Source organism: Anthonomus grandis, chromosome 7 (genome assembly GCF_022605725.1).
Source record: "Anthonomus grandis grandis chromosome 7, icAntGran1.3, whole genome shotgun sequence".
In the NCBI taxonomy this organism is placed as follows: domain Eukaryota; kingdom Metazoa; phylum Arthropoda; class Insecta; order Coleoptera; family Curculionidae; genus Anthonomus; species Anthonomus grandis.
The window spans coordinates 21345359-21368289 of NC_065552.1; the positions used below are offsets into that span (position 1 = coordinate 21345359).

Below are 22931 nucleotides of genomic sequence, written 5' to 3' on the forward strand. Positions count from 1 at the left end.
AAGCGATATGCAATGTAAATTTTATTAAGACTTTGAGCTATAGAATTTCTTCTCATCAGTTCTCTCCACAAATTTTAATAATGCTGATACTGCTGGCTTTACACTACAATACATATTTATTTAAACATTTATTTTGTCTTTTTTTCACATGAATCATTTAGTAAATTGATTTATAAGGTTTGCACTGCCTATTTTTTTAATTTTATTTCATGCTTGTATCATACCATTTCCTGTGATCATTGAGACGAGACATAGGTATAGAGACTAAGAGACCTGAGCACCCGGAATGGATCAGAATTAAAGTTTTTCTTAAAACTTGTGTTTTTTAAGAGTTTCTTTTTATTTTATGTAAACCTCTGTCCTTGAACTAAGTTTTTATTAAAATTATAGTTCCAAGATATGTTGTTAGTATTATAAGAGACCAACAAATATATACTAGAGAAAAAAATGAAAACTCTAAGTCTCACTCTCAAAATATCTTTTTAATTAATCAGGTAACATGTTTCGCTAATAAAGTATCATCAGACCTACAATAAACAGAAAAACACACGTAACTACAATAAAACCTTACACTAAAACAAAAATCAAAGACCAAAGAGTCCTGACCATATAGAGCAGAAGCGGGAGCTGGGTAAGAGCAATAATAACTTGTTTCATAAACGTTTTCTTAATTTATCTAAGGTTTCTTTTACCACCGAGGAAGAAAATATCTTAAATTTAAACTTAAAATCAACAAATAAATCGAAATACTAGAGAGGTCCTGGCAGTGGAGGCTGAGAACATCATCCAGTCTGTTAATATTCCTAACAAAAACATTTTACGATCAAAAATAATTAATTTTCTTAACTCTGAGACATAACTCTGTCCCTAATAATTACAACAAACAACACCTTAATTCTGTTAAAAACAAAATTGAAACGCATGATCGTCTAATTTCCAGAGCAGACAAAGGCTCTTGTTTGGTAGTCATGAATAGACTCGACTATGTGGCTAAAGTGACGAAATTTCTATCGACTGACGACTTCGTGGCTATTACTAGGGATCCAACGATTATTTTTTTCTCAAAACTTAAGAATTCTCTAGATCGATGTCTTATAACTCTGGAATACTTTAACACCACTAAATCTAACCTATACCCTATGAACCCACGTACTCCTGTGCTCTATGGCTTACCTAAGATTTATAAGGAGGGGAACCCGATAAGACGTAGTTTCCTTCGTAAACTCTCCTTGCTACAAATTATCCTCTTGGCTTAACAATACTTTAAGAGAAGTAACTGGTTTTCGGAACGAATTCTCCATTAAAAACTCAATTGAATTTGCCAATTATCTAAAGCAAATAGATGTTCCAAACAATGCCATTTTGCTTTCCTTAGATGTAAAGAACTTGGTCCCTAGCATACCCTCGTCAGATTGTTTAACATTGGTTGAAATCCTGCTAAACAATAATAGTACTTTGCCAAAACTGGTGGTAGATAATCTTATCCACCTTTTATCATTAGTTTTGGAACAACATTTCTTCAAATTTAATGATCAATTCTTTAGGCAAAAATCTGGTCTCGCCATGGGTTCTTGTCTTTCACCATTTGTGAGCGAGATCTTCATGAGTCACTTGGAGGAGAAAATCATGAAAAGTCGTTTTGCGGGCTTTTTGAGAGCTTATAAAAGGTACATACGTGGACGATGTGTGCGTGTTGTGGGTTGGTGACGAGAATGATTTATTGGATTTCTTGTCATTTATTAACTCCCTTCATATTCAGATCTCTTTTACGCTGGAAAGAGAGACAAACGGAAAATTACCCTTTTTAGATCTTCTTTTATACCGAAATAATAACAGTATTTCTTTTGAAGTATATCGCAAACCTTCTGCAACAGATAATATAATCCAATTTAACTCCAATTCCCCTTATCAACACAAATATGCAGCCTTTAATTCAATGTTCTACCGTTTATTTAAATTACCTCTGTCCAAAGACGCTTTTCAAAAAGAACATAATATTATAAAAATAATTGCTGTAAACAATAATTTCTCACTTTACAGCTTAAACAAATTATATTACAAATTTTATAATAAATATAAACTGTCCTATCCGTCCACCCACCGAACAACATCACCAACAATAATAATTTTAGATGCCTTAGTTATTTCGGCGGCATTTCTCAACAACTTGCAAAAACGACTAACTCGCTAAGAAAGAACCTATTAAAGACGTTGGATAAAAGTGATCCTCTATCTAAATCGGGTGTATATTGTCTTAATTGTAAGGATTGCCCTGCTGTTTATGTGGGACAATCTGGAAGGAGAGTATCCACAAGGGTACAGGAACACCTAAGTTAATAAAGCTAACCATTTATTATCAACGGGTCATAGTTTTTCCGTCCCTGAAAATGTTTCCATTGTTCACGAGTGCCCTAAGGGTAGAAAGTTGGATCTCTTGGAGAAAATGGAAATCACCAAAGCCAAAAAGAGTGCAATGTTGACATGCGTTAATGATGTTTTCGCCTTGGAGCCAGGACTTATCTTTAATAATCTTATCTAACCTCTTGTTTCTGCTCACGATACGCATATATGCCTTTGACTCTAATATTCATAAGCAGGGCTGGCCGAGTGGTTAACGGTCTGCTGTTTCACCAAGATCAACTTTAGAGCGTTATTGTTTTTATTACAAAATATGTGGGTATTCTCAGATTTAAATTTTATTTGTCAGTACTTAGCAGGTCATCTCGCTATAAGGTAATTTTAACTAATTTTTAATATTTGATTTTGTTTTAGTGTAAGGTTTTATTGTAGTTACGTGTGTTTTTCTGTTTATTGTAGGTCTGATGATGCTTTATTAGCGAAACATGTTACCTGATTAATTAAAAAGATATTTCGAGACTGAGACTTAGAGTTTTAATTTTTTTTCTCTAGTTACGTAGGTCTCTTTGAGATAATGGACGAGTTCTTTCAAATATATACTATGTAACTGATATATGTTTATACTACAAAGTACTCCCATCTGGTATTTCCGACCATGAAGCTATTCTTGCTAAAATGCCATATAATACTGTATCATCTTCATCTCATTATATGGGAAGAATTTTCAGCAGGAGAAATTTCAATGCTTTTTCTGCTGCTACAGCTTCGGTAAATTGGAATGCAATTGAAACGGCTTCTGACCCACTTACTTTATTTTTTCAAGTTCTGTGTGATAAGATCAATCAGTGCTTTCCTAAAAAGAGGCTTAAAACTAAGAAACGAAAACCATGGGTTACAAGAGGCCTTAGAATTTCAGCTAAAAACCTCCATTTTTTGACTAAATTGTGCAAATATACCACAAATGAAAATATCCTTGTATATCATCAGAAATACCGTAGTCTGTACAGAAAGACAATTAAAGCAGCAAAATCTAATTATTATAGGGATCGCTTAAATATGTTATCAAATAGGCAAAGAGAGTGTTGGTCGATTATTAATGATTTTAGACATTGCCATAGAAAAGCATCTGAACCGGAGTTAAGACCTGACATTTTAAACGACTATTATTGTGATATACCTAATATCTTGCTCAAGGGCATTCATAGTAACATTGATCCCCTGCACTATCTTCAACAAGTGTTGGTTGAGCATTCTTTTTTCTTTCATCCTGTCGATCTAACCGAAGTAAAAAATGAAATCAAACGCCTAAAAAACCATAAATCATCTGGAGCTGATGGGATATCTTCGAGGCTGTTACTCTTTTTGCCTGATTCAGCCTTAAATGCTTTAGTTTCTGCCATAAACAATTCTTTACATATTGGCATTTTTCCTTCATGTTTAAAAGAGGCAGTGGTTATCCCTCTTCATAAGGGTGGAGATTTAGATCAGCCTTGTAATTTCCGTCCCATTTCTATTTTGTCTACCCTCTCTAAGATAGTTGAAAAACTTGCAAAAAGCAGAATTTTGTCCTTTTTACATCATAATGGCATTTTGTATGCAAATCAGTTTGGATTTCAAGCCGGTAAAGGGACTCATGATGCTGTTTTTAACTGTAACACGACTGTAACACGACGTCGTAACTGTAACACGACGTTTCGGTTGGTAAGTGTCTCCAACCGTTATCAAGTGTAAACTGACATCAAAATACTATTCTATAGGCTTATATACTAGATGTGTGCAGCGATGTGGAAGGGGAGGGGGGGAGGGAAAGTCATCCGTGAAAAGAGTTGCGGGGGGGGGGCCAAGCGTCTCTCTACACTGTCCTGAGAGTAGAGGCTGTGAAATGAAAGCTGCCTCTACGAACTTCCTCTTCCGCCAGTGCTGTTCCTTGTGTAGAATCTTGGCTTCTGACCAATGGATTTGGAAACCTCTCCTCTTTGGGTCCAGCTGCGATGTTCCTTCGCTCTGATTTCTAGGGGGCGCTTCGTTTCACCTATGTATGAGTCACCGCACTCACATGGGATCCGGTAGACGCTATTTTTGATATCCACCATGCCATCTGGTTTGGTCTTTGATACCACGCTTCTGATAGTGGTGCTAGATCTAAAGGCAGATCTAATATTCTACTTGCTGGCAATGCGTCGGATTTGTTCCGATGTACCCCCAATGTAAGGTATGGGTAGAAGTCTGGTTGTCGTGGTGGCCTCGTTTCTGATTTGATTTGGACGCGTCCTTTGGATGGTCCTACTTATTAGCTTCTTTGGATATCCATTCTGTTGTAGGTCTTTGTAGATGGTATCCACTTCAGTCTTGAGATCCTCGTCGTTTCTACAGATGGTTCGAGCTCTATTGTAGAGGGATCTTATGATGCCTACTTTGGTGGTTGCAGGATGGTTGGACGTGAAGAGTCAGCCGTCCTCCCCCACCCCCCAACTCTTTTCACGGATGACTTTCCCTCCCCTCCCCTCCCCTACCACATCGCTGCACACATCTAGTATATAAGCCTATAGAATAGTAGTTTGCTGTCAGTTTACACTTGATAACGGTTGGAGATACTTACCAACCGAAACGTACCATTGTCTACCACCTTCAAAAACAAGACTTGTATCCTTGAAGACCTTCAGATTTTATCAGGGTGGTGTGCTCGTGTTTAATGTAAGAAAGACGTCTATTATGGGGTTTAAGTGCCATGTTCAGGGTCTGATGTTTCTGTGTCTGACGAAAATTCCCTCTTGCAGAATAAAGAGTGCTGCAAGTTCCTAGGAATTACCATTCATGGTCGCCTTCGGTTTGAAGATCATATTTTACATTTAGCTGGGAAGTTATCTTCTGGATGTTTTGCAGTAAGAATGGCAAAACAAGAGCTGGGAGGGGTGGTTGCACGTTCAGTGTACTTTTCACTTATTGAATCTCATATTCGGTATGGCTTGCCTTTTTGGGGTTTAACCAATAAGGGGCTACTTCACATTGTCTTTGTTATTCAAAAAAAAGCAGTTAGATACCTGTGTTCTGCTAAGTTAAGAGATTCTTGCAAACCCCTATTCATTTCTGAAAAACTCTTTTTTCACTCTTTATCTTAGAAACAGCTGCTCTTATTCACAAAATTCCCAAACTACCCTCTGACACTGGCCATTTGACTCGTCGTGTAAATGATGTTCCTCTACCTATTCCAACGTCTTCCCTTACCAAAAACTCATTAATTTACATAAGTAAAAAAATTTACAATCATGTTCCTCTATGTGTTAGACATATATCGGATGTTAAGAAATTTAAAAGAGAATTAAAGTCGCTTTTATTGGCTAAGGCATATTATAACCTGGATGACTTTTTTAATGATATAGGTTTTAACCTTGGACATGTTGGAAAGTTTTTTTTTCCCCCTTTTCTTCTCTAGTTTTGTCAACTAGTTTACCTTTATTGAATAATTGATTGTTTTATTTAGTTATCTTTAATTCAAGTATGTTCAAAAAGTTTTGTCTTCTGTTGTTTAATTTTGTTCATTGTTTTGTCAATTTTTGAAATTGTATTTTTGTTTTGTTTTTTTAGCTTGTAGGATGCTTGTACACAAGATTATTCTTACGTAATATAGCACATTTTCTTTCTTTCTTTCTTTCTTTCTTGTTTTCATTTTCAAAGAGTTTAGTTTGTTTTGTAGATGGATATACTTTTTCTTTCAATAATACTCTGCTATAGAATTTTTAATTAATTTTTAAAATCGGTTTAATTTTTCTTTAGGAAACCGATACAAGTACATATTAAATAAGGATAATTCATCCTCTATTGAAACTGTGTTAATAAAATGAGGATATTATTAACCTAATAAGAATGCCTTTAGATGTATGATGAGAAAATATCACAAAAATTTTGACAACCTTTTCTAGTCTATTTAAAGTTAGGGTAGTTTAAGGCTAACAAAGTTCTTTTAAACATTTTTAGATTAATTCTAATTTATATAATTTCCTTTATAATAAATTATTGTATATTATGTATATCATTTTAAGTAATTTTTTTTTCAGGAAACTTAAATAATAAATGTTTTAAATAAAAACATTGTTTTATTTCCATTTGTCCAATTAGTGATATGTCGTATTGTTAGTACACTGTCGTAGATTCTTGCAGTAAATTAACTCATTTAGATATATAAAATAAAATAAAAAGGCCCTTTTCTCTATGAGTAACCTTTTTGAGTAGACGTTTGCTTTTGATTACGACTAAATGATAAGATTGACAGATTAAATGAAATTTGATTTCCCGCCTTAATTTGGCCACGCCTTTCTACCATTTTGATTGGTCCAATTAGGCACGTCAAACTGTCAAGTTAGTTACAACAGTTTCCGTTGCCAAGCGAGAGGACGCTAGCTGATTTGTCAGAAGAATTTCTATCAGTTTGTATGCAACCATCACTTCTCTATATATTTGTGTTCTGTGCTTTAAATGTTCTAAGATTTCTTGAACAAAATTGAAGGCTAATTTCTGTCGTTAATTGCTAATAGGTCCCTTACATTAGTGCCTGTTCTATCAAAAAATAAATAGATCACTTTTCTTTAAATCAGAAAGATGTTCACAAACAAACAATTTGATTTTAGGTAGCAAAGACCAACAATATCAGCCATTTTGTCAAATATGTTGTTGAGGGCTTCGAAAATGGTGAATATGTAGGAGCCATCCTTTGTGACTTCTTTAAAGCCTTCAATTGTATTTCTCATAAAATTTTACTCTGAAAGCTAATATGAAGTTATAAAGCTTTAATGTGCTTTAAAAATTAAGTCAATGATCTATTCTGGGTCCTTCTCTCTTTTTTTAATACCATGACTAATGATATAGACAACTCTCACAATAAACAGTCCGGTAGACCTTTTAGCTGACACTGATTATCCTGATATACTCCTTGTTATCGTTAAATACAAGAAAGGCTTCATTCTTGGGATGTTGATGTAGAGTAAATAGACTAATTAAGATACAGTCTGTAAAGCTTTTAAAAGTGAATTTAAATAAACATCTTGACCAAGTGGCAAAACAACTAAATTTTCCCATATACTTTTCAAGAAATGTAAAAGGATACTACTTATTGGACGCACAGTCTTTGACTGTGTGCTTTTCTCTAGTTGACAGTCTCATCAAGCACTATTCTAATCACACTGTGTCTTGCCTAGGGGCATAGTGCTCAAGGAAAAGTTTTAGACTCCAGTGAAGAAATGTTTTGCAGGTCTTAATAGACTAACTACCCTCTACACCCTCTCCTTACTTACTAAGGTGTTTGGTTTATGCAAAAAAATTATTCTTAAACATAATGATCACAATACTTGGTTTAAAGATAATATTAGGACAAAATCCTGCATAAGTTCTAATCTAGGCAGGTTAGGTAGGATAAATAAATCATTTTAGTAATTTTGATACATTTTTAAATAACAATAGGCGGAAGTAACCACTTTATGCGGCCTTAAAAAAATTAGTATCACCTGGCATATTCACATTAATTTTATGGCATCGACCTAGATCAACCGAAATCTAAAACGCGGGTAACGGACTAACTAATAGAGGAAATAAGATATTGTGTTTATTTTAATATTATGTAAAATTCCGAAAAGGCCGCGTGCCTGTTAAACGCGGTTGATGTAGTTATTTATTTTTGCCCAGTTGGACCACTTCCCAAACAGATTTATTTTATTTTGGAATTGATTCAAATTGCGTAAAGTGGAATAAAAATAGTATTTTTTTTTAAATTATAGGCAGGTAGAACAGATATTTTCTTATAGTTTCATGAAAATATACACTTTACACTTTATTTCAGTAAAATATGACTTATTTAACAGAAAAGGGTTAAGTTGAAAGATTATTGGTGTACACTAGATAAGTCTGCTGTGTCATCAGCATAAAAACGGATTTTGCCTTTGGTTTCTTTCTTATTTAATGTATTATCAAACTTGTGCACTTGAATGGAGGTCCTTTTCTTTAAAAATATTCTCTAATAATATAAGTACAACTCTTTTTATTATACCATAACTGGAAAGAACCTTAAACAGATAGTGGAGTGGTGCTGTATCTCCAATGTTTAAGCCAGATCACCCACCCTCCTCTCCTCAATTTTCTGTCAAACCTCAACACTGATAAATGTGGTAAGATCTCTCTATGTTGCAAGTTAACTCTAGATTATCTGAAATTGTAAGTTTCTCTACTTAAAGAAGTTGCTAACACTATACTGTGTCTTTGAAAGAGTTTCGAATAGATTTTTGAGAGTTGCAGCATACAGATTGGGGTTGGATCATAGAGTTTAATTATGACTGGCTAAGGTCTCTTTCTTATATATTGATCCATTAAGGTCAAGGAGACTTCATACTTGTCTATGTTTTCTCTTGAGAGGATTTATCGATTGTCCTGAATGACTGAGTTTCATTCTCACAAAAATGGGTGAGAGAAGAACAAAGTTGTTTGTTTGTTTAACCATCACCGAGATGTTGTAAAAAAAGCTGTCTTGATAAAAAATAAAACTACCTAATGATATATATTGAATTTAGATACATTATAGATGATCAAATTGATTTATAGACATAAAAATATTATAAAAATATAAATTAAATTTCAAAGAAAAATTAAACTTAAAAATGGTCTTGTTCAGTATAGTTAGGATGTGGAACTTATCAAAGCCATAAGGCACACTTTTAAAATAATAAGAAACTTATGTAAGAAACCAAAAACAAACATTCTTCAAACAATAAGTATACAGACCAGACTACAGCCAAAGAAGCTAGAACTTTACCAGACAAAACAAAAATAAAAATTACTTTAACAGATTTTTATCTTTATCTTCATAAAATTTGTTCAAAGCAAAAAATTACTTCTTAACCAAGTTCTTAGTAAGTTCCAGCTTCAATTTACAAATGGGAACATTTCAAAACATTTCAGGAAAGGACTTATATATCTTTATAATATATTATGGTCACTTTTAATATCACATCTTCTTTAAACAAATCTTTATTTTTACGAATAAACAACATAGAAGCTAAAATGTACATTCCAGTTGTGGTTAATAAATTATTATGTGCAAATATATTTCTACAGCTTTCCCTTGAACTTAATTGAAACACATTTCTTAAGCCCCTTTTCTGAAGCAATAAAATTCATATAGGTAATGTAAGCATGTTAGGCAATAAAAAAAAAACTTTTGCAACTTTTAGGGCAAAACTAAAACTTATACACCCACATGTGCTCTCCAATCCAACCTACGATCAACATTCACCCCCAAGAACAAAATTTCCCCTGAAGATCGCACTTCTTGATTTTGAAACATCAAGTTAGAATTGTTTTCTTGTCGATTTTGTTGCACATAGTACCATATATTCAGGAGAGACCTCCGGAAGCTCACTCGCATAGGCTACATCCAGGGACCCAAAACTGACCCCTGATGTACCCCCATCCTTGTTACCTTGTTTGATTTTAAAATATTTATTTATTTATACAGTATCAACAGTCATCAGTCATAGAGGCCACTTACAGATACCACCTATAATATTATGTACTTACTACTCTAAAATAAAATCCAAAAAAAAAAGTAAAGTCACAATCTCAAAAATTAGAACAAATAACTATTAATCTGATATAAAAACCCAATTATAAAAGTTTAACAAGATAATCACATATTCAACAAAATTAACTTAAATTAACTGCAATATACCTACTAACTATAACTTAAACACATGGCTCTTAATCCCAAGAATAATGATCCACCAAACCAAGATATCGACAATCACATGAACCGGAGAGAAATTTATATCGCAGGTGTGACAGATCCGATTAAATATAGTGCATATTGTATATAGTGGCGATTTCAACAGGATGTTAGTATGAGGCCTTGGCAGAAAGAATGTTAGGTGATGTCTAGCATTAAGCCTAGGCACCATGAAACGTACACCAGAAAGAAGTACAGGACTATCAATGAATCCATTCAGTAACGCATGCAGGAATTTTACAGAGAAGATCATTCTTCTGAGATGTAATGGATGTAACTCTAACTGGATATATGCCATCTTGCCTGAAGGCCAAAGACTTAGCAAATCTACGCTGAACAGATTCAAGGAGACCAACATGATTCTGATAGAGCGGGTTCCATATAATGCAGCCAGTTCCATATAATGTAGCCAAACTCAGTTTTGATCCACCAAAACAGTTTTGATCTCACAAAGCAACAGAAAAGCAGTCTTAAAGTAGATTCCAAAGTAAAACTCTGAGAACTTCTAATTATGAACTCAAGTCTTCTCAGGGCTGACTTGACTATGTTGTTGAAGTGTGGAACGAATGTAAATTCAGAGTCAAATACCAAGATCAGTAATTTGCTCTAATCTTCTCAAAATAGTATCATTAATAATGTAATCAAAATTTAAGGGAGTTTTTGATCTAGAGTAACTGACCACACATTTAGCCGCATTCAAGCCTAACCTGTTAACAGCGCACCATACCTCCAATGTATTTAGGCAGTTCTGAAGAAAAACACAATCGTCCAAACCATATACATTTAAATAGAGCTTCAAATCATCGGCAAAAGCCAGCCTATGACAAGTGAGTGACTCAATCAAGTCATTTATAAAAAAACTAAACAGGAGCGGACCCAGGTTCGAGCCCTGTGGCACACCCGATGTAACGTTAAAAAGTTTAGATTTAAAGCCCTCATATTCGACATATTGAGATCTACCAATCAAGTAGGAATGAAATAAATTAAATAATCTTCCTGAAAAACCATACTGAGTTAATTTATGCAGAAAATATAGTGATCTATCCGATCAAAGGCTTTTTGGAAGTCGGTATAAATAACATCAACAGTATTAACATCAAGTGATTCACAGATGTGGCTAGATAGACAGGATAAGTTAGTAACACAAGATCGCTCGCTAAAAAATCCATGCTGGTCTACAGAGATGAGTTCTTTTGCGTGACTAAATAGCGACCGATTCAGGATAATTTCGAAAATTTTTGAGAAGTTACAGAGTAATGAGATTGGCCTGTAGTTCACAATTTGATCAGCGTCCCCAGCTTTTAAAATAGGTATTATTTTAGCAGTCTTCCAAATTTCAGGAATCTGTTCTGTTGACAGTATTAAGTTGAAAATGTAGGTCAGCAGATCAGCCAGGAAACCAATGCAATCTTTAACCAAGAAGCTAGTCTGTTATTATAGTTTAAGATGTGATTACACTAAACAAGATTAAAAGTGTTAGCAAAATTATTCAAAGCAATAGACTTTTGACTAACATGATTACCTGTAGGTGAGTTAATAGAGAAATCAGACAAGTTAAAATCGCCCACTATTATTACATTATGGTTTAGCTTTGATAATAAAACTGTAAACTGATCCAGAAATTGCTCGAAAATTACAGATGTGATAGATGGTGGGATGTACAAAACAATCATGTAAAATATCTGTAACCTAATAGTAAATTTACAGCCAACAACATCGATAGAGGGCGCAATACAGTTGCAAAAATCAGACAAACTAATTTTTTCAAACACAATGTTTTTAGAAACTCAGAGAACTCCGCCACCACGTATGGCATTAACGGATTCAAATTTTCGGTACGACCGATAAACATCATAAGTATTTGGAAATATTTCACCACTAGATTTCTCTGGCCTCAACCATGTCTCAGTGATGCATATGGTGTGAAAATGGCGGCAAGAATAAAAGTCTCACTAGCATGTAAAAATTAAGGCGAATCTAGTTTTTTGCTACAATTCTGGGGGAACCATTGATGTATCTTATATAAAGATTAATTTCTCCTTCCTCTTTGGGTCGCTTTAACTCCGATTTGGCTGTCTTAAGCTCATCGCGCTGCCGCGACGTCATGTCCGTCTCGATGAAGAATTTACTGACAGTCATCAATTTGTTCTTCAATAAAAACTTTAAAATATTTCTTATAATCTATAATATATTTAAGTATTTACAACTACCCATATCAGGCCTGAGACTGAGAAGCAAAAAGTCTAATGTCAATAATTTCTGTAAAAAGTCTTAAATCTGTAGCAAATCTAATCTAGCAATATCAAGGTCAGAGGCATAAATATTAAAATAATCACACATTCTATACATTGGTGATTTCTTGTATATATTTGTTCTAGGACAATCAAGATGAAAATTTTTTCTTTGTCTGGTATTACCAACATTAATGAAGAATGACAGCATTGCCATAATTCGAAGAGCATCAATCTTATTTGTTAAAATTTTATAAATGTACGCCAGGGATGTTTTAATGCGCCGATTTTCTAGGGATAAACTGTTAAATATTTTCAGAAGCAAATTATGGTTATAACCTTGTTCGGCATAATATCCATATCTCTTAAAAAACATATATTTTAAAAATTTGCGGTGTACACGCTCTGTGGTTTTAATCCAGACGTCATATTGTGGAGACCAAATTATGCTTTCATATTCTAACTTCGGTAAAACCAGACTATCAAACAGTTTTAAGCAACACTCAACATTAAAGTTTTTGGTAGTTCTAATAATGAAACCCATTGTTTTGTGTGCCTCATTAATTGTGTTAATAATGTGATTGGTAAAAGCTAAATTACAGTCTACAATTACACCTAAATCATTTTCATTGCTGGAATGTTCAAGCTGGGTACCTCTATTATTGTAGCTATAATTAACTATATTTTTTTAAGTGTCAACGACATGGCTGAACATTTTTTATTATTGAAATGAAATGAGTTTGCATTACACCAATCAACAACCCTATCTAAATAATTCTGCAGAGAGATGCAATCACCTAGAGAGGTAATTTCCATGTAAAAATCTATATTAAAATCATCTGCAAAAAGCGGTTTTTGTGAATAATTAGAAACAGAAGCAATTTTATTCATGGCAACCAAAAATAACAGAAGTCCCAAATTGGAACCTTGGGGAACTCTTGATGTACTAGTATAAACATCAGACCTGGCGCCCTTAACCTCTACAAACTATTTTCTAAATAGGAAGAAATTAACTGAATTAAATCTGTAGTTATATTATTTTCATACAGAGATGTTATTATTATGGAATGTTGAATCTTATCAAATGCTTTCTCCATGTCGGTATATATGACATCAACCCCCTTTTATTATTCAAAGCATTGTGAACAAATTGACAAATTCTAATCAAACTAATTAATGTTGATTTATTAGGCAAAAATCCATGTTAGTATTCGGATATATTATGACTCACTTCAGCATATTATCTATGAAATAAAGTTATCTCAAAAACATTAGAAACAGCATTCAAAATGGTAACAGGTCTATAGTTTTTGTGCAATGGAATTACCTTAGTGATACGCCACTCATCAGGATAAGTTGATGTCTGTAGGCTAAGCTTAAAAATAAATAAAAAAGGTGGTACCAGAAAATCACCACAGCCCTTTATTATGTAACCAGGCAGACCATCAGGACCAATAGATCGGTTCCCTTTAAGTTTTGTAATGGAATCCCTAACCTCTTCTGCAGAAAATTTCCTTCTACAAAAGTATGCTTTGGAAGGACTTTACAGTGATGTACAAGTAATTCATTTTCAAAAACTGAACCAAAATATGTTGCAAAGATATTAGCAATATTTTTTGTGTCAGATATGGACATATTCTTATAGGAGACCTGAGATAGAAAATCAGATTCTTTTTGTTGATTACGAACATGCGACCAGCAAAACCTGGGATCCCTAAATAAACCTGCTTCTACTCTACTTAAATGATCATCATATAAATGTTTTATGTTAATTTTAATTTTTTACTTTATTTGTCTGTACTTGTCCCACCAAAAGCTTATTTTTGATTTTCTAAATTTGTTTAAAAACTTTCCTTGGTTTTGATCTTTTTAATGATCTCGCCATCTTACCATACAGGAAATGTCTTTCCCACTTGGGAAATGGGTTGACTAAATATTACCCAATTCATATCTCTCTATAACCTGCTGAATCCTATTAGCTAAATAACTCTTAATGACATTTAATGCTACTCCTCTAATACCATATAATTCAAATTTCATACATGACTGACACTATCAAATGCCTTTAAAAGATCTATATGCATGGCCAATGTTTAATTTTTGTCATTTAAAGAACATAGTATCTTTTCTAAAGTTTGATATATGGCTCTTATAGTGGATCTACCTTTCAAAAAGCCATTTTATCTATCACTGAGTACTAAGTAAATTGTTTTTTTCAAAGAAAAATAAAAACTTATCCGAAGTTAAATTTACAGACTTTCATTGGGAAGTAATGAAATAATTGTTAACATATAATTGTTTTCAACATTTTTGTCACCCTTTTTATGGATTGCTCAAATCTGCGAATTTTTAGTAAACTTGGACACCCCATGAAGAAACTTAGGTTAAACAGATTTTTTATTTTTGAGCTTGGCAAGTTTTTTGGACAGGACTTGTGGGGTTTAAAAAAAATGGAGGTAAGACAATTATCATGTATGTACATTTCTGGTGCAGATCCAGTTGAAATCTGATGGCAAGACTTTAGAAAAAATGGATTCAAGTTATTTATTATACTTTTAGAGTCCTTATATTTATCAGCAAAATTATCTATAATTATCTGACTTATTTTCAGCAGTTTCAATAAAACATTTATTTGTAAGAGACTACCTGTAATATAACTTTTGTTAGGATATTGCAATTTATTTTGAAATACTCATTAGTTACTTGGCCCTTGTTCTTTTTATAAAATAATATCCTTCCATGCATAATAATAAGTAAATTATAATTAAAAAGTAATAAAAAACCACAAGTATTGACCACAAGTCAAGGTACTATGATTTTTTTTGACTTTTACTCCAAAAAAATTTTCTCTTAAAAAATGAAGTAAGTTTTAACTTTTTTTAAAGCTTACAGGTAGTACCAGTACTTGCGCATTGGTGATCTGATAAGTTATTGATATTTGATATAAGATTGCTTCCAATTGCCCATACCAGCCAGATGTCAATCTAGAACAGAGCTGGTCAATGTGATTTTCAAACTTTAATCTACTGACAATAAGTAAATCTAAGAATTTATTAAAATTATTACCAGCTTTGTGAAACCAAAGAAACATCTAAAATAAACTTAAACTTCGTAAAAGCATTGGTTTTTGAAACATTAAATAATAATTCCTCTGAGGATAGTTGTATCTCTACTATGCCAAAGAGTATCATAAGCAAAAGATGTGCATTGTCCATGCTTTACTGTAGATGGTAAGTCATTTACATAAATTAAAAACAGTAGTGCTGGAACACATAACTTCTCTGATTCAAAACCAGCAAAACGAACCCTTGGACACCTGTCAGATAAAAATGACTTGAACTTCTGAAGTCATATATTTCAAATTTTTGCAGCAGAATTTTATGTAACACACTGTCGAAGGCCTTTATGAGCAAGAAAAACACTACTGCAGCTGCATCTCCATTATTGAGTGTTTGATAAAACTTGTTCAACAGATGAAAAACATCATATTTTTTCTTGGCAGACTGAAAAACAAGTTGGGCCTTATTTAAGAGAGATTTTTGTCCTAAGAATACGTTCATCTTATTTTTAAACAGCTTTGCCACGATTTGAGAGGGTAAAGGAAGTTGAGATATAGGTCTGAATTTAGCAGGAGTATCCTCTTCTTGCTTAAATATGAAGGAAAATCATCATCCAAAAAAGAGGCATTAACACATTCAGCCAATGATAACCGTGGTGATGGATGCTAGAACTTTTATTGAAATACCATCCCAACCTGAAGAACCTTTAGTGTTTACTTCTCGCAAGGTTTCCATGATTTTTTTAGCTGATATAGGAATAAAGTAAAAACATTTGCCAAACACACCATTAGGAAATGATAGCAGATCAGCGAAGGTGAGGCAATAGAGCAGTAAAATAAATTTATCTTATGGGCATCTAATGTAGTCATGCATTATAGAATTCTTAACATCTTGTAGAGAAATAACAATGCTCCATCTCTCTATTATTAGCAAACTCCAGTCTATATATCCCTATAATCACGGTGTATTTCTGGATCTGATTTTTAACAGTATTGACGAGTGCCATAAAATAACTGTTCAACAAGCTTTAGACAATCTTCTTCCAAACAACTTTCACCACTTAGCAACAGTTTGCGATATTAGAGTTAGAGATAGGATTGAAATGTTGGATTATAGTACAACTTATTTTGATTTTAAAAATGCTGATTTTGTAAGTTTGAATGATTATTTTTCTTTAGTGGACTGGATTAGTATTTTTGATGATTCAGACATCAATAATTCAGTGAATAACTTTTATGAAGTAGTTTTATATGCAATCTCACTCTATGTACCAAAAAAAATATATAAACCTTCCAGGTTTCCTCATTGGTTTTCCCCAGAATTAAGGAATCTTATTCTATCAAAAAAGACTACTCATGCTAAATTCAAAAGTACTAACTTAGCTAAAGATTATATCCTGTTTGCTGACCTACGTACTCAATGTAAAGTTCATACTGAGCAATGCTATAGATCTTACATTGCTACCTTAAATGAGTCAATTCAGTCTGACACCACACAATTTTGGAATCATATTAACTCCCTTAATAAAAGTCATGGTATCCCAAATGCTATGCATTTAAATGATATTTCAGCAGATTCGGGGAAGGATATTGCAAACTTATTTTCTACCTATTTTTCTAGAGTTTATCACTCTGATGAGGTTGATCTCAGTAACTTTAATTTTCCAGTAGCGAATTCTGTCGACATGCCTTTTATCCAGTTCACCCTGTCTGAGGTTTTTGAATCTATATTTGGTCTTAAGGACAAACTGAGTTATGGTCCTGATATTGTTCCTACCTGTTTCCTAAAAAGATGTGTTTATAGTTTGTCTAAACCTTTGTGTACATTATTTAATTTGTCTTTAAAATTAACTTTCCCTGAGAAATGGCGTGACAGCTTTATAACTCCTGTATTCAAAAATGGTGACAGGGATGATATAAAAAATTACAGGCTCATTGTTATGTTATCTGCTATCCCTAAGCTTTTTGAGCTTATCCTGAACAAATATCTTACTTGGCATTGTAGAGGTCTCTTGATCAATGAGCAATATGGGTTTAGGCAGGGTAAATCTACTTCTACAAATCTTGTATTATATCATGACTTCATTGTCAAGGCTTTCGAGAAGGGTCATCAGGTCAACTCCATCTATACTGATTTCTCAAAGGCCTTTGACACAGTCATCCACTCAGTGCTCATTTTTAAATTAAGATGCTATGGTTTCCCTAAGTGGTTTCTTTTTTGGCTAAATAGTTACCTACATAAAAGGATATAATTTGTTAATGTAAGGGGTTCACTTTCAGTTCCTATTGTGGTTACTTCAGGGGTGCCTCAGGGGTCACATTTGGGGCCTCTACTCTTTAATTTACTTATTAACGATATTTTTAGTATTATCAAATTTTGCAAATTCCTATTATTTGCAGATGAGCTGAAGCTATTTTTACATATTTTAAACTTGTCTGATTGCCTGATGATACAATCAGACATAGATTCTCTATATAATTGGTCTGTCTCTAATGGTTTACATCTTAATAAGGATAAGTGTTTTATCATTTCTTTTACTAAATCTAGAAAAGTTGTCCCATTTGACTACCACATAAATGATAATATACTTTCAAGAGTATCGCTAATTAAAGATTTGGGGGTGTTGTTTGACAGTTCCCTGACTTTCATACCCCATATAGATAGTTTGTCTAGTAAAGCCCTTCATACTCTTGGTTTTATAACTAGAAATACTCAAGACTTTTCAGTAGCTGCCTTCAGAGTTTTATATCTTACACTTATTCGTAGTGTCATGTCTTATTCTTCCATAGTCTGGTCCCCTTATTATGCTAACCATATTTACAGTCTTGATAAGGTCCAAAATAAATTTCTCAGGACTTGTGCCTGGCAATTAAATGTATGAGATGAGTCTTTATTGGAACTTAAGTCAAGGCTAAATATGACTTCTCTTGAGGACTATCGAACTAGGTGTGATATGATATTTCTTCACAAGTTGATTAATAATGCTATTGATTGCCCTGAATTGTTATCGCGGATAAACTTTAGATGCAATACCAGAATCCTTAGAGAGACATCCCTTTTTCTGGTTAAATATCACCATACAAACTATGGTAAATTTTCTCCAATTAATCGACTCCACACATGTTGGGAAATAGATTTAATCAGGCTTTTGACTTAGTGGATTTGAAGCCTTCAAAACTTAAAAGGTGTCTGAGTGAGTTTACTCGTTGAGTATGTGTGTTAAGTATCAAATAAATTTGATTGCTTGTACTTTTCTTATTTTGATTATTTTAATGGTATGTATTTAGTTGCTTTATATTTTTTTTGAAAGTTTTGGTTAAGTTTTTGGTAGTTTTATCTTATTTGTATATCTTGGGCTGCTACATATTTATATACATTTAGATAGATATATTATTGATTTATAGAAAATTTGGTTATTTAATAGATTAAGTTTATTATACAATATCTTATTAATATATTTGTTGATGGCAGAATAATTATATACATTTAGGGTTAGGATATAATTTATTTTGTAATTTTGTTAGAATGGGGACATACCAACAAAAAAAAAAAAATAATAATAATAATATTTAGTCTTGGCAAGTTTTATGGTTTTGTAATAGATTGCAATAGACATTGATAGAAACATCCCATATTTTTGATTTATAAGACACTTTTAATTTCTTTGTAATCCAAGGTTTTTTAGTTTAAGGTTTAATATGCTCCATAGGAAATTTATTATTAAAGATTTCCATAAGTTTGAGATAAAGGGATATTAAAGGTTAATTACTGTCAGACAGTAGTTTGTCATATAAGGGAATGCCTTAAAATTTCTTTTAGACAATACACCAATTAGCACTTATAGATGCTTTCATGGGAAAATCAAATTGACAATAAATCCGATCAGATCTGAAAATCTGGATTCACTACAGAACAGGACACAACACCATTAAAATTTGTACGCACTACACACATAATCTAAAATATACACTAAACTTTCCATGACACTGGTAAAATAATTAACATGTATCCTCAAACCATGTGAACCTAACATATATTTAAGTGACTTCACTGATCTTTTACTTTTATCTGCAAGATTAAAATCATCTCCTCCTCTGTCATTCAACTGTAATTACAGTTGAATGACATGGTAAGGAACTTAAGACTATTTCTAAGTTAAAAAGAAATGTATCACAAAGAAATAACCTACAAACTATTGCAGTGCATTGTGCATTGCAGTCATACTCTGTTGAGTAACATGAAAATTGTCATATGTGACTTTCAATGGTATGAATGGAATCATAAAGTATCTATATATTGTAGCAATAATTTTGAAGGTTTATATTGTAAATTATATAACTTCAAAGTGAATTTGTTATGTTTTATGGAAGATAATGATAAAAAGAATATACCTCTACTTAACCTAAAGTAAAATAACAGAGTATCTCAACATGAAGGAAGAGTCATCATTAATGTCACATATTAAGAGGCACTAAATTTTGTGCCTAATATTTGTTTCACATAGAAATAGATTGTACATGGTAATTTATTACTGAGAACTCAAATGAAATAAAATCATGTATTCAGCATTCTTACCTTTCTTAGCAATATTTTAATTGCTGCTTAGTGCTTTTGGCAATAGGACATCACCTATGAGGGCATGGCTTTGTCAAAAAGATCACTCTACTATACTGAAAACACAAAAAACATAGAGTATCATTACTTATGTCTTAATTAGTCGTCCATAAGTTTTCAGAAAACATATATTTCTGTAGCAATGGTGTGTAGTTTTTCTGTGCTTTTATTGTAGTAGAGTTGTCTTTTTGAGAAAGTCGTAAGTCTTGACTATGATAAAAAACTCTAGACAGAAATTAGAATATTGATTCTTAATAGATTAATACTATTGCTTCTCATGCTGAATACATGATTTTATTTCAGTCTGTCCGAATATTTGTTTCACAGGTCATTTTTATGGAAATATTATATTTAAGGAATTAGCGAGGTGCAGCCTAAAGTGGGGTCAAGAGAAAATTGTAAACCATCGTTTATTTCTTATGGCACAATTAACTCTGTCTTCAATCATAATTTCAAAATCTCTATGCTAACTAATAAATTCAAACCTTTTTTATTGACTTCTTGAAATCTACAGTCACAACATGATATACAATACCACTAAAATTTTTTTTCATATATGGGAAAGACAATCTACAACCACCTGCCCCTAAGCATGAAAAGCCTTGACTCTTACTGTAATTTTAGGCAAGGAGTAAAACATTTTTTGTTATCCTTGCATTTTATACTCTGGAGAAATACTTTCAATTTGGTTTCACTTAATTTCTAACTCTGATATTTTGTTATTTATTAAAACTGTGTTGCTACTGTACTTATTAGTGTTCTTTTTCTTTTCAGTTTTAGTATATCTGCTGGACATATAACAATATTAGTAGCATACAATTTTGTTTATGTATTTCTGTACAATGTATGAGTATAAGTAAAAAGCATTTTTCAAATGTTGTTAGGGTGGATAGATATTATGCATATTTTTTTTATTTATATTATACAGTATGTGTTCATGTTGCAGCTTTGGCAAAAAGATGTAAAAACTGAGATAATAAAGCTTTTATTACCTTGACTTGACTATTTTTGGTTTTCTATTTCTAGGAGATATATTATTAACAATTTCCTGTTATTGGGCAATATTTCCTGTTGGAAATAACAACTTATGATCATCATCTTTTGGTGCTATAAATACATATAAGACCCATTAACAAGCTAGATTACAAAATTGGCTCAGGTTAACCCTGAAATTCCTTCATTTAAAATTTTCAACCACCTTCCTACATAAATAAATGATATGAATATGAAGTAATGAATGTGCAGCTAATCTGTAATAAAATGATAATAGTAAACTTTTAATAATTTTGCAATTTTTATGATTATATAAACAATTCTGAATCTATATTGTATAATGGAATAGCACAGTTAGAATAAACAATCTGAAAAACTAATTGAAGCAATTTTTGCAATACTGAAAAACTTTTCTGTTGTCAACAGAGAAAGAGCAGCTGAGGGTTGAGGACAATCAGATGTTTTTCTTTTAATCAGCTGCTGGGAAACTGTAGATACAAGTTTTAGTGTAAATTCCTAAATACTTCAAAATAGTTATGCTATTGAATTTAGTGAAAAAAATTAGAGAATTTTCAAGCAGCAAACTAAGAAATCTGTGTGACCCATAGACCTAGGGAGGATGATTGGTTTCTTCCAAGATATTTTATCAATTAAAACCGATAGGAAATCTGGTAGTTGGTTTGTACTTAACCAGCTTATCAAAATTCCAATCAGGGCAGCTCTGATAAGCAGATAACAATGAAAAAAAAACTACAATCTAATGTTTATTTTGCACAATAAATTTAATCAATGAGCACCTTCGCAAATCCTTATTGAATTCCTGATTAAATGTTGGCAGTATAATCCTCAATTCACTCAAAAACAAACCACCACACAACACTCATAACACATTTTCCGTTTTTAAGTCATAAACACCGGGCGAATCGCGAAATTACCGAAATCCGTAACAAAAATATTTTGGTCTTTGACGTCTTCGCTGTCTGTTTTGACAGTTCGATGATACTCCCGACGCTCACTCGGTTTACGCGCACCCACTGACATGGGCGGTGCAATTCGACTATTTTCATTTCATTTCTTTCATTGACTTTGTGGGAATTATTTGCTTTCGTGCCGTCTCTCTCTGTCTGAAGGGTAATGACATAAGCGAAAGCGTAATAACAAACAGAAAATGTGGATTTACCGTTAACCGGAGGCAGATATGCTTTAATGAACAAACGATCGATGGCAGCACCGGCAATTCCGTTTAAGAAAATGTGGGTAGGCAACTCTTCAGACATTATATATTAATATTATTCATATAAATTTTGATTTCCCCTATTGCCTGTAGGAAAATGTTGCGGGGATATTAAAATGTCTTCTACTCAAGGTGCATCTCAACCTTTTTTTATATCATGTACTGGCCTACTTCTACCTCAATTACAATAGACTCGCGTCTGTGTGACGGCCACCCAAAAATATTTGAGCATTGATTAATAATACTACTTAGATAGGAAACTCCCGTGCCAGAGAGCCAATAGAACACCGAACGTCGATTGACTGTCGCGTCCTCTGAATTTCGAAGAGTAGTACTAACCGGAAGTGAAAATGGGTTTGTGGTGTCATAATAGCGGGTAATTTGACTTTCGCTCTAATATATCGTGCGCTTAAAATTAGTGGGAAATGTGAGGTTCTTTCCGAAATTATAGTACGAAAATAGAAAATGTGACAAATTGAGGATTTTATTTAATATGGGGGCACAAACGTTCAATTTTAACACATTTTCAGGCAGATTGAAAAAGTGTTAAATTGAGACTTTCTTTGTCCCCATATTAAATAATAATCCCGCCGCCGGTGCTGACGATGTTATAAGGGCGGCGTAATTAAAAGAGCCGCGTAAAGTACCACCCACAGATGTAAATAGCTCCGCAAATG

At 32.9% G+C, this 22931-nt stretch overlaps 1 protein-coding gene across 1 annotated transcript in view; it reads right to left on the minus strand.

Moving 5' to 3' along the window:
• Positions 1 to 22068, minus strand: part of LOC126738415 (unconventional myosin-XVIIIa) — a 563322-nt gene extending 541254 nt beyond the window's left edge. Inside the window, exon 1 of the mRNA XM_050443741.1 lies at positions 21818 to 22068. The gene's annotated coding sequence lies outside the window, so the exon portion shown is untranslated. The remainder of the gene's footprint in view (positions 1 to 21817) is intronic.
• Between the last annotated feature and the right edge of the window lie 863 nt (positions 22069 to 22931).